This window comes from Mauremys mutica, chromosome 11 (genome assembly GCF_020497125.1).
Source record: "Mauremys mutica isolate MM-2020 ecotype Southern chromosome 11, ASM2049712v1, whole genome shotgun sequence".
In the NCBI taxonomy this organism is placed as follows: Eukaryota; Metazoa; Chordata; order Testudines; family Geoemydidae; genus Mauremys; species Mauremys mutica.
In genome coordinates, this window is record NC_059082.1 from 37246729 (window position 1) to 37259774 (window position 13046).

At 50.2% G+C, this 13046-nt stretch overlaps 1 protein-coding gene across 2 annotated transcripts in view; it reads right to left on the reverse strand.

The window, feature by feature from the left end:
* Positions 1-13046, reverse strand: part of LINGO1 (leucine rich repeat and Ig domain containing 1) — a 481986-nt gene that overhangs the window by 421654 nt on the left and 47286 nt on the right. For both annotated transcript variants that reach the window (XM_044980007.1, XM_044980006.1), the window contains exon 2: positions 7967-8166. The gene's annotated coding sequence lies outside the window, so the exon portion shown is untranslated. The remainder of the gene's footprint in view (positions 1-7966; positions 8167-13046) is intronic.

Sequence of the window (13046 nt, forward strand, 5' to 3'; positions counted from 1 at the left end):
TTAACAGTTCTTTGACACTAGCTACAAAACATCCAAGCTCAACAAGGCCCCAATATACAGCCAGGGTCAGCTGGGAGTTCCTTCCTGATGTATCACTCTCCCCTTCAGCACCTCTTGCTTGGAGAGGCTGGGGATGCAGCCCCAGTCCAGTGCTCTCTCCACTTGGCTAGACTGCCTCCTCCTACAACAAGAAGCTGGGGGCTGCCAGAGCTCAGAATCCCCTCGTACCTAGCACTGCTGTACCATTCCCTGCTAGGAAAGGCTGGAGCTGCTGTCAGCTGAAGACTCCTTTACAGCCAGTAAGTGCGTCACCTTTCCCTATAGTTTAAGGGGTATCTGGTTTCACACCATATTGTACCATTTCATACTGGCCAGATCACTACATTGTGTTTGGTGAGGCAATGCTCCATACATGCTCCAGCTGAGGTCTGTGTGTGCTAGCTGGCTTTCTAGCTGCAATCCTGTGCATGCTAGTGTTTGCATACAGATTTATTATCAGCCTCTGAAACATAAAAAAAAAAACAAAAAAAACAAAAAAAACCACAACCCTTTGCAAGCAAGTTTCTAGTCTTTGCTTTGGGATTTTGGGCGAGAGAGACAGACGGGGAAGTGATAAAGGAGATACGGGATCTCAGCAAATCACGGGTACATCAGAACCAGTAGCTTTAAGATACTGGCTTTGCTGCTAGATCAATTCTCTTTTAGCTGTGTGTATGACAACAGTGACAGCCACCGTTTAATCTGAGGGCTGTAGTCCCTATGGACACCGCAGGGGTCTAACACGTCCAGGCTGGGTTGCTGATTTAAAACCTCATCCCCACTGGGGAATGCAAAAGCGGTTGTGACAACTACTGTGTTACCAAGATCACTTCCAAAGCCAAGGGCATCAGATTCACACTACCCCCTGAGGAACTGGAGGAGTATGGATTTCAGATCCACTAGGACTCTGCCTAGACCCCAGGGAGGGTCCCCAAATCCTCTTAGCTCAGTCTCTTAACACTCACCTAAGTAACAACGCAATCAGCTGACACTATTGTAAATATGCCAAGCTGTGTCTATATAGGTGTGGAGGGGCATTTCCAAGTGTGTTTAAATTAGCTCAGTTGAGCTAACCTAATGGACAGGATCCCACACCAATCCTAGGAGAGCAAGGAGAATTTGCTGCCCTCTACTGGTGGTTCATACCAGAGGTTTGAGAGTTTGCTACAGTAGTCCAACTAGTCTTTTAGCTCCACTGTCAAAGGTCGCAGGTTGAAGTCCCAATGATGGCCCAGTTACAGCTCCAAGGTGGTTCACAGAGGGACAGTGAGTCACTTTAAATCAGAGCTTTGTCTGAGGTTGTAGATCATAGCATGATTCAGACATGGTCTGGAACATGCTTTGCAAAACCCCGTGCTGAGGTATGAACCCAGCTGCCTGATTTTAAGTGAGTTAGAATCATTAAGCCAATTTCAAAGAGGCAGCATGGATAGGCCTCGAGAATGGCACAATAGCTGGCGAGGTGACTCCCACGGCTCTGCATTGAGGAGCTGGACTATTTCAGCCTTCATTTGAGAATGTATTTCTCATCAATGCCCTTGAACTCAACACTCAACATTCCACATGGCCCACCTCCCATCAGACACTCACCCCAGCCAGGATGAGACAGGATTGGCGAGTTCAGGGGAGACGGAGATCACTGACGAGGAGGCAGCTCCAGCACTAGGGAACTGTTTATTTTGCACTGTGAGACTGTGCTTAAGATGCAATTTATTTCCTGGGAGTGCTCATTAGTCCTGATTGTGCAGCAAAAACCACAGCCGAGTCCTATTGAATGAAAGCACCAAGTGCACACACACAAAAAGGACAAACCCAGAAATAAATCAAAGTTGCTCCTAATGCTGGGATCTCACATACCAGCTTTTTACCTCTAATCTGATTTCTCCCCCATCCCTCAGCAATCTGAAGTCTTTTCCACTTGTCCAAACTACCATCCATTTATCTAAGGTATTTATCTGGTCCCCATTCCCGCAGCCTCAGAGCGGCTCATAATCTCTAGTGTATTTACCGTCTCGTACCCCAGGGAGGTAGGGAAGCGCAAGTCTCCCCACTATATGGATGGAGAGAGGCTCAGGGTCACAGAGAGTCTGATAGAGTTGAACTCTGCTGTGCTCTCAGGCTCTGGAAACAGTCTCATCCTGACTCCTGGACTTATGGAGCTGGGCTCACACCAAAATCCCCAGATGGAGACACCCCTTTTGGGGACATTTTGATCCAGCCCCAAACTCTGGGGCTCTGACCCTCACTTGTAGCTCCTTATGAAGGCACAATTCCTGACCTGCATTACAGGGCATAGGACCCTAGAAGAATGCATTGAAGGTGTGTGATAAGTCACCTCCCCAGGTGTTATTTAGGGTCCTCTTTCCTTGCTGTTTCTCTCCAGTCCCTTTGTCAGATCTTCCCCTCTTTAAATCTTTTCATTTTTCCATTCTCCATCTTTTATCTGAAGCCTTCTCCCCCACCACCCGCTTTCCACCTCCCCCCCTTTTCCTCCTCCGCTCCAGTCCATCTCTGAGCAACATGCGACTGAATGAGTGCAGATGGACAGACTGACATCTACTGAAAAAGAACCCACCTCAGCCGTCCCTAGACTCCAGGAGAAGGCCAGCGTCCAGCTGCCACTCAGGGCAGCTAATGGGAAGGATTCCAATTGACCAGCCACAGTGATTTAGCAGTTAATAAATGTTAAAAGCAGGTCTATAAATCACACACACAGGAAGTGACCTGGACAGGGGCTTAACGAGTTAGCAAAGGGTTTAATTTAAAAGCTATTTGGCTGGAAGGTGCAATGCAGAAGAGTCAAATAACTCTTAAAAAAACAGCCTCGTCACAGAGAAAGGGGAAGAGGTAGAAGTGGACTGCTGGGGAAGGCCAGACCTGGAGAAACTGTGATCCCCAGGCTGTCTGCAGACAGACAATCCTGGGAAATGCCAGGCTTAGATGGGCAGTCAGCTCACCCCCACTCACCCCAGCTGCCAATCCCCCTCAGACAGGACAGGCCTGGAGGCAGGGCCGGTGCAAGGATGTTTCGCGCCCTAGGCGAAACTTCCATCTTGCACCCCCACCCCCCACCCTGAGGCGCCCCCTTTGCGGCAGCTCCCTACCCCCCACCCTCAGGCACCTCCCCCCTGCCCCAGCTCACCCCTGCTCCGTGCACGAGCACCCTGAGCATGCCGTGGCTGCTTCACTTCTCCCGTCTCCCAGGCTTGCGGCGCCAATCAGCTTAGGCGCGGAAAGCCTGGGAGGCGGGAGAAGTGAAGCAGCCACGGAGTGCTCAGGGAGGAGGAGGCGGGGCAGGGGTGAGCTGGTGCAGGGAGTTCCCCTGCGTGCCACCCGCCCCTTACTTGCTGCAGGTGGCCCTCCCCACGCTCCCCTGCCCCAGCTCCCTCCACCTAAATGCCGGCGGCGACCGGGGTGGCCGAAGATCCGGCCGCCGCGGTCGCTGCAGAAGAAAATGGCACCCCCCAAATTCTAGCGCCCTAGGCGACCACCTAGGTTGCCTAAATGGTTGCACCGGCCCTGCCTGGAGGACCCCTGATCTCCCCACCAGGGTTTCTGGGCATGTTCAGAGATGAGGCGAGTTCCCAGACTTTGCACTGAACTGCCCTCACCGTCCACCTGATGGCCAGGAGGGGCTAGGGCTGGAGGAACTGAGAATCCTTTCTCCTGTATCAGCCCAGGCCAGAACAGCTGATGGCGATTCTTGCTGGGACAGTGTAGCAGTGGCAGAGCCGAGACCTCGTTCTTCCCAAAACTCACACACATGGGTGGCTCTGCCTCTGACCTGTTGAGCAGGGCTGCCTGGGGGGGGAGTGGGAGGGGGTAAGTGGGGCAATTTTCCCCAGGCCCCACAGGGGCCCCACGAGCCCTGGCCCGGCGGTGGTCCGGGTCTTCGGCGGCATTTCGGCGGCAGGGGGCCCTTCAGTGCTGCCAAAGACGCAGAGCGACTGAAGGGCCCCCCCGCCGCTGAAATGCCACCGAAGACCCGGACCATCGCCGGGTGAGTACAAGTGCCACAGCTCCCCCACTTTGCCCCAGGCCCCCTGAATCCTGCTGTTGAGTGACTGTGGGCAAGTCATTCCACCTCTCCCTGCCTCTGCTTCCCAGCTTGTCTATTCTGAGGTAAGGACGGTCTCTCACTATGTGCTGGTACAGCACTTAGCACAATGCCCTCAGTCGAAGCCTAGCCAGCGCTGCAATCCATACAATAAATAATAATCCTGATCCCGCATCCTTCTTACACCCGTCCTGTTTACATGTAAAAAAGGTACCATGTGCCTCATCTGAAACTGAAACCTGTGAACTTTCTCCCTTGTTTTCCTGGTTCTGTGGTGCACCCCTTATCTCTTTGCGCTGAACACATGCATTCCACAGACAAAGGGGCGCAAAGGCACCTCCTAGCTTTGTACCAGGGTAGAACAATCCTATGTCTCGTCCTTCTCCTTTAGGACATTCCAGTACTGGCCTGCGAGAAAACCTCCCTCCCTGTTGCTATGGTAAGACACCCATATGTCCTGATCCTGGCAGTTTTCTTATCTACTTAAGCCAAAGTTTACTTCAGCTAATCCAAGGGGTCATGGGATATTGGACCTGGGTGAACAGAATTGTGGTGAGAGTATAGTACTACATTCAGTTAATTTCTCTTCCCAACGTTTCCAGTAATACTATGCTGAGCAGATATGTATTGGCTAGCAGCAGGGGATAAGCTGTATACTTTGCAGGGATTTTATCCCATGTTTATTCCATGGCCCCCACTGTCCCACTGCACAAGCTCATGAAGCACTTTTCCCAAATCCCCTCTCTATGCATGACAGATCTGGAGCTGTAAGTCAGTCATCATCTGCCTTAACACAGAAATCAAAGGTGATTTTGCAGCTTCCACACAGAGATATATTCAGATACTGTCTCTGTAAGATGTGTGTGGACATTAATAAACCCTCAGAGAGGGACTGGACATGGAAGTGGATAACGAGACTATCCAGATTTAGGATTGTTAATGTGACCAGAGTTTTTGGAAGGAATATAAATAATACATCCCGCTTCACAGTTTAATCCAGTCCCTAACTACAAGGGGTTAGGCGAGACCTTCCCGGGGGTAGACCATCCCACATCTGCCAACAGAGGAAGGTGCACAAAACCCTGCTGAAATATGTGGTGCTGGCCACTGCTTGAGACAGGATGCTGCACGAGGTGGACCGAGGGTGTGATCCAGTCCAGTAATCCCTATGTTTCTAACCACCCACGGGTCATACACACACACATACACCGCTGTCGAAAGCTTTCCTCCCAGTCTGCCTCTCGGGGCCTGTTTCTCCACTGCCTTGCAGCTGGTGTCATCACTTCCTCCTGGGAGGAGCTTCCACGCAGCCTGTCTGGGGAACTCTCTGCTGCTTTGAACTGTTGCAAGCGATGACACAAGGGGCTCAGCCGTGGAGAATCACACTCTCAGTTAGAAGGTAGCAGCTTCAGGCTCCCCACAACACCAGACCCAGAGAAGCTCCCCTTCATGCGCCCCCCTACAGTGCACCCTGCATGAGCACACACGGCCCAGCATCAAACCAAGGCAGCTCAACAGCACACAGTAACTGCTGGGCTGCCCAGGGTGTGGCTGGGTGCATCTGCTCCGCCATCCCTCAGAAAAAGCAGCTGGGCTGAGCTATAAATGCACTGGGCACCCTGGCTGCACTGTGACGGATGGGCACTAGGGAGAAAAAAAGGGGGTGTTCTTAACTCTAGGTAAAATCCTAGTGAAGACGGCAATTTGCACACAAGTTACCAAGTCGAGTTAGAAGAGTAGGTTGCCCTATAGGCTAACAACCGTCTATCGCAGGAAAACAGTCTTTATCCAGTATTTGGTCCTGCCATGAGGGCAGGGGACTTGACTCGATGACCTCTCGAGGTCCCTTCCAGCCCTACAATCTATGAATCTCAACCTGCTAAGTATTGTTAACTGCCTGGATTTTGCCTTGAGTTAAGAACACCCCTTTTTCCTCATGAAGACAAGGCATTAGCACCCCAAAAGTGCATCCAAGCAGCCCCTCTAAAATCTACCCAGTGCAGAGGACAAACGGGAGGAACTGAAAGCATGTGAGAGAGTAGAGAAATGGTTAGAGAGAGAAGGAGCACATGGGAGCACCCTGTGCTTTAATGATGGGGCATGTGTCCCTTTGCTAGGAGAACAACACGGCTAATCTCCAGACAATGCCAGGGTAATGCTCTCCATCTATTCCAGCTGCACTGCACCCCCAGCCCATCTCCAGCTGAAAGCTTCTTCCTACGCCCTCCAGGCCTCTGCTGGGGAAGAGAAAGCTGGGCCCATTCTGGGAACTCTCAAGGGCTTTATTGAGACAAATTGCAGAAAATTATATCGAAAGCACCTCAGTGGAGCTGAACCAATCACAACAATTCAGTTCCCCCCAGCCCCAGCCCAGCCTCATTAGGGTCTAATGAGGAGGGAGATTGCTGTGGTGGAAGCACCACTACATACACAAAGAGGGATGCAGGAACATTTGAGTCCAAGTGGCTTATGCTTCATTCTGTCCTAACCCAGCTGCCGCTTATTGTTAACCCTTTCTGTACCAGCATGGCCACCTGCAGGAAGCCGGGGCAGGGGACCTGTATTGTCAAGTTGTTCATGGGGGCTGGACTGGGTACACTGGTTCATCATCATAAGGCTGCTGAACCCCATTTCTTATTGGGAAGCAGTGTAGTCTAGCAGACGGCACTAGCGCAGGACTCGGAAGGTCTGCGTTGCATTCCTGCCTTTGCCACTCCTCCGCTGCGTGATCACATGCAAGTTACTTCACCTTCCCATGGGGATTTGAAAGGTGTCACTAATTTTATGGAAGGGCTAATCCTGTGGTTTTAATTTGTATCTGTTCTCTGAAGTTGTGTCATTTTTCACCTTTTATTTATTTATTGTATTCCCTGCAATGGCCCATGGCTAGGGCGCTATAGTAACAAACTTCAGACTTAAGCACTTCACTTTTCCCTGTGCCCGTTTCCCCACCCACTTTTCATCTGTCTTGTCTAGAGGACTGGGGCTCTCTCTTACTAGGTATATGTACAGCACCTAGCACAATCTGGGTTGGGCCTCTTGGTGCTCCCAGAATAGAAAATCCTCTCCTCAGGTTGCTCACAGGAGTGTACTTGAGCATTCTGGTTTTTTATTGCAGGGCTGTACATGAGGGTTGGGCTTACCACACTCAGGGGCGGCTCTAGGCATTTTGCTGCCCCAAGCACGGCAGGCAGGCTGCCTTCGGCGGCACGCCTGCGGGAGGTCCGCCGAAGCCGCGGGACCAGCAGACCCTCCGTAGGCAAGCCGCCGAAGGCAGCCTGCCTGCCGCCCTCGCGGCACCGGCAGAGCACCCCCTGCGGCTTGCCGCCCCAAGCACGCGCTTGGCGTGCTGGGGCCTGGAGCCGCCCCTGACCACACTGGTCTGTTACTGCAGGCTTGCTCAGAGCCAGGCTGTTCCCTTCCCACTCACCATGATTTTGCATCATTTTATGACCAAAGGATACTCTAAAAGGCGCACAAATATAAGCACTGGCCTGGACTTTGCAGACAGAGAAGATGGGTTAAAATGGAGGCCTTTCTGTTCTGATTCTACCCCTTCAAAAAGCAAAGCAGAGAGGGAATTCCTGCATTGCTCACAGATGATTTCACCCATCTACACACGTCCTACTCCCCTCTATGATCCCTTGCAAGTCCTGGATGGTGCAGCCATTGGCCAACACATCACAGAGCAGTAGGCACACACGCCAAACCTTGCCACCATCTGTCATTGAAGTGCAAGGACTTAAACTCCCACCTAGATGAGGCGAGGGATGTGACATGACACAAGGCAACCAAGAAGCAAATGGCCCTCAGATGGGGAACAACAGGGAGGCCTGTTTGCCAAGGAAAGAGAATGAATATGGGTCTTACCTTGGGAGAGCCCCAAGAGACCCTGGGTGGGGCTACAGGAGGCTGCAGCCTTTGGTCTTTTCCTGGTGGTGGGCTCCTTTCAGCAAGGCTCTTCTTGGCACAGCAGGGTCCTCTATAAGTACTGAGGTCCTGAGGATGAGGGGCTGCTCCTTTGGCTCTCCAGATGTTGAGAACAGCTCATGGCCCTCAGGCGCAGCAGGCTGAAGTGAGAAAGGAAACACAAAATTTAGCAGCACAATCTGAGCAACATGGACTAATGGTCATGGGGACTTCCTCATGCTGGACAAATGTGATCATCTCCCCAGCTCAGTTAAGGCGGAGGGAGGTCGGAACCACACACCCCCACACCCACACCCCCACACACACACCCACACCCCCCCCACACACACACACCTCCAGCAGGACTGCTTCCCTAGGCAAACTGGCAGCCATCTCAGCTCCTCCCCGCCTGTAAGGTGCGACAGGCCGATATACAGCATTTAGCTGTCCCTAGTATTATTGGCGCCCTGGGTGATCACCCCTTTCCTGGTACGGGACAGCCAGAACCCTTTGTAGATGCACTACAAACCCACATTCGCATACCATCGCTTATACATGCACAGAAGTCAGCCCAACACCCACATACGAACTGGCCTGTTAAGTTAGGAGACCAGTTTTTGTGTACTTCACCTCCCAGTATACAAAGTCTGCCTGCGAAGAGGCAGGGCTGTGAGGAGATTCAAGATGGAAGCTCCTGCGGGATGAGACGGTCACTTAACCTGAGCTAGATTCTCCGTAGACGTTGTTTAGTAGCTGAGGGGGGAAAAAGCCTCCGGTCAGCTAATCAGAGCAGAGTGTGTGTGTGTGTGTGTGTATGTGTATATATATATCCAAGTGGCTCAGCAGTACAACACCCGCAGGAAGTTGGCAAGTTGCACCCAGGGTGACTGTCCTGCTCACCCACCCCTAGAACGGGCTCTGGGAGCAGCCAGGATGGATTTGTGAGGGACACTAACGTTGTAACCCATTAACACTGACAGCCATGCTCTGGAGAAGGCAGCCTGGGGTACCTCTTCAGGTTTAATGGTCCAGTCATTTAAAACAAACACAGTCCAGCTCCTGGCTAGGGAGATTAACTACCTCCTTCTTCAGAGATACTATTGACAGGCTCTGACAGGCAGGGAAGATATAAGGACATTGCACAATGGCTGTTTGATGGCCTATCTGCAATAAACTGGAGGTCACAGCCCAGTTCCTTGTGGACGGGTAGTTGCATCACAGAAACTGCAGTGCAGCCAGGAGCTCCTTCCACAACTGTTTCATCCATGTCATGGTTTACAGAGAGTGTGGCTGGTGACATTAGGCAGCCCAAGTTTTGTTTAGTTGGTCTGGCAGCTGCAGAGCCAGAGAGGAGCACCGGGTCTGCCCATGGCCAGTACCCTCAAGAAGGAATCCTCAGTGTTGACCCCGTTCATTGTATTTGTTTTTCTTAAAGCCCCAGATCCAGGAATCATGTGACTACAAGAAATTATCTTTTATTTAAAAATACAAGTTTCTAGCCCTCACGGTGAAGCAGAAAAGCCTGAGAATGTGAACCAAGTGCACCGTAAAGGCTCAGAAAACAGAAAGCAAGAGAAAAAGAAGCCAGATTTTTTCATGATTTTTAAGCCAATCTTATAATTTTGGAGGGGTTCAATTCATGATTTTTGAATGCTTGAAGCTAGCAATACTGAATCCTCTTTAGATTCGTTACAACCAAGTCCCATCTCCTCCCTCATTAAGGACTCTGGAGAAATCATCACAAACAGAGCCCTTGCTAGCTGCACCAAGAAAGAGGCCAAGACCAAGGGCTTGTCTAGGCAGAGGGGTAATGCGCTTTACCGGATGTGGGTGGTGGGAGAGGGTTATTTCTTAAGCGCACTAATGTGTTGCGCAGGAATTGGTCAGTGTAGACCCTGCTGGTGTGCACTAAAGGTTCTCTAGTATGTTTTAACATAGTACTGTTTGAAACAGCACTAAATTAAAGCACACCAACAGACCAATTAACGTGCAAAATATTAGTGCGCTAATCACACCCGGTAGCGCACACTACCCCACTGTGTGGACAAGCCCGAAGTGGACACGAATACTAAACAGCTCCCTCACTTCCTGACAAAGCCAGGGCAAGATGGTTTGAGAAACATTAAACTGCCCCTGCCTTGGTGGTACAGTTAGAAGATTATCATGCTGTCAGCTCAGTGCCTTTCATCATCACAAACAGCATTCACTTCATTTAAAAAAAAATTATCAATGCAGGCAGCATTAAATAGATGTAAAGATTAGCAGCCTAGGCGCTAAAGAGCCGTGACTAAGACAGTGCATTAGCCAGGAGCTGGCTAACCCCAACAAGCAGCAAGGAGATGAAAATGGACGTCTCTGGCTCAGTTACCAAGGGGTCAGTGTGGGGGGTCTTGCTCATGTATAACACCAGGCGCCGGAGATCTCGCTTTCCACCAATAAAGCTCAGCACTGGAAGATCAACAAATAACAGGGCCCAGCGTAATAACATTCAGATGGCCTTGGACCTCGAGTGACCTGATTTGCAAATTAAGAACATGGTTTAATAGAGACAAAGTGTAAAATTATTAGGGAAACAAAGCAAAACAGAGGGATCATGCTTAAAAGAAGAGTCAGAGAGTTATTGCCTGCCTGAGAAGGGGAATGTCCACCCCATAATAAGCCCTAATTTCTTTGAAGCCATCTGAATTGGCTGCAGAGGCAGTCAGGGCTGGGAAGATATTGAGAAGGGGAAAGATCTCAGTTCCAAAGTAATATAGTCATCAGAGGGGGTTGCTTGCTTGTGGACCTTTAGCTAACACACCAAGAACTGAGGGCCAGGAGATCCAGAAGATATCAGCCTGCAACCATCTGTCTTGTAAGAGTAAGGGGAGGACAGAGCCAATCTGCTGCAGGTTCCTAAGTAGGGGCAAACGCAAGCAGCCAGCCATCTCCATCCCTCTATTCAGGAAGATGCAAAACCCACATGAGAGGTGTTGTCTAGGGTACAGTTTTTCCAGTTATGTGCTGCCTCCAGCTGCAGTGTTTGTCCGCTGCCCCTTGGTTAGGCCAAGTCACCAAACTGGTCTGGCTGGAAGCTGATGAAGCTCCCATCCAGTGAGGGGCTTTGCAGAGGCGCATCGTGTGTGTGTGTATATATATATGTCTCTCTCACACACACGGAAATGAGAGCAGAGGACTTTGGGGACCTGCAGCCCAGCTATGTAGAACAGACCCTCTCTCTGCCAATGAGAGGAATTCTGCCTAGAGGAACAAACCAGTCTTCTGTTGCCTACTCAAGACTAAACTTACCGGAGAGTCTTAAAAAAGAGCTACTAAAGAACACCCCAGATCTCACAATCTCCCTCCAGCTCCTCCCTCCTGGTGTAAAAGGAGATGCAGGCAGGGAAGGCTGCCCCAAGAGGTGGGACCTGCTGACCCTCCAGCCCTGGAGAGTTACTTACCCCTTTTGGGGGATAGCCACAGCTTCTCACAGAAAAGGCAGCGCGACTGTTTTGTAGCCCACTGTAAAGTATGCAAACTCCTCCTTTAGTCACTCTCACCCTAGCACATACCACCTCAAAACTGTTCAGCTGCAGATTCATGTAATAGATCTATTTAGGCAGCAAGCACCCTGAGGCTGGGACCATCTCTTTTCTCGGGTTTTGAATGGCTCTGAGCAGTCGGTGTTTAACAAATTAGTAATAAATAGCTTGCCCTTAGAAAAATACAATCTCCCCCTCAGACATAGGGCAGTTACGACAAAGGGCACTGCTTAGACATTGCCACGTGAATGGTGTTTAGCTGTGGTCACCTCTTAATGGGAAGGATATGATCCTAGAATGGAGTCAGTCAAGTGTATCATAGTTTAACATCCCCACCAGGTTGCATGCTATTGGGGCGGGGGGGGAAGGAGAGAAAAGAAGAGATTGATCCAAGCATCTATAAGTGAAGTCTATTTATGTAGGTATTTTGTAGCAACCTCTTGCAATTTATGTCCCGGGTCTGGTATCCAAGCTCAAATTGCCAATTATGTTCAGCCTTTAGGTTTCACAACATATTCACAAGGTTCAGTGCAGAGACTTGCAAATATTTGCAAAGGATTCTCCCAAATCTCTAGACCTGTGATCCAGTCGCTGCGATTATATTTGCTGATCATGGTCCTTGCACAGAGCGACAAATGAAGAGCAAAGAATAAGAATCCATTCCACGCAAGAACATGAACATGCAGCCAGGAGGATTATGTTCCAAGAAGAAGAGAATCCAGCTGACTTGAGTGAGGGCTGAGTAGTTAACTCTTAAATTACTGGGACGCAAGGTGCTCTGGATCGGTTTCTAAGCTGTTTTAATGCCTGGCTGTTAATTTCACTAGATAATAGAGAGGCACTTCCTCAATGCAGGCAGGGCAAAGGTGGAAGAGAAGATCCGGTTTAGGGTATTGATCTCTGCATGTAATCAGCACCTGTGTTTAACCAGTCATTGGCCTCTGCAGTCTCTCTCCGCATCCTCAGCCTCACCCAAAGATACAATCTTCCCTTTGTCACCTTACAACTGGTTGCTATAAAAACAATTATGATGTCACAGGGAGAAGAGAATGATTATTTCAAGTAGGGAACAGATCTTGATTTTATCAAATACTCTTAAAAACCAAAGAGCCAGGGGAGCCTGGAATGTAGTGAGGCTGTAGACAGAGACAATCTCTCTTTGTATCTATTGTTGCAGAACATGTCCTTGCAATATGGGCTTTATTTAGACTGTAAACTATTCAGGGCAAGAAATTTGGGCCATATTCAGAGCTGATTCTAAGGGCTTGTCTACACTGGCACTTTACAGCGCTGCAACTTTCTCGCTCAGGGGTGTGAAAAAACACCCTCCTGAGCGCTGCAAGTTTCAGCGCTGTAACGTGGCAGTGTAGACAGTGCACCAGTGCTGGGAGCTACTCCCCTCATGGGGGTAGTTTTTTTTATAGTGCTGGGAGAGCTCTCTCCCAGGGCTGGTGCCACAACTACACAGCCACGCTAAAGTGCTGCCACGGCAGCGCTTTAATGTTGCTAGTGAAGACATA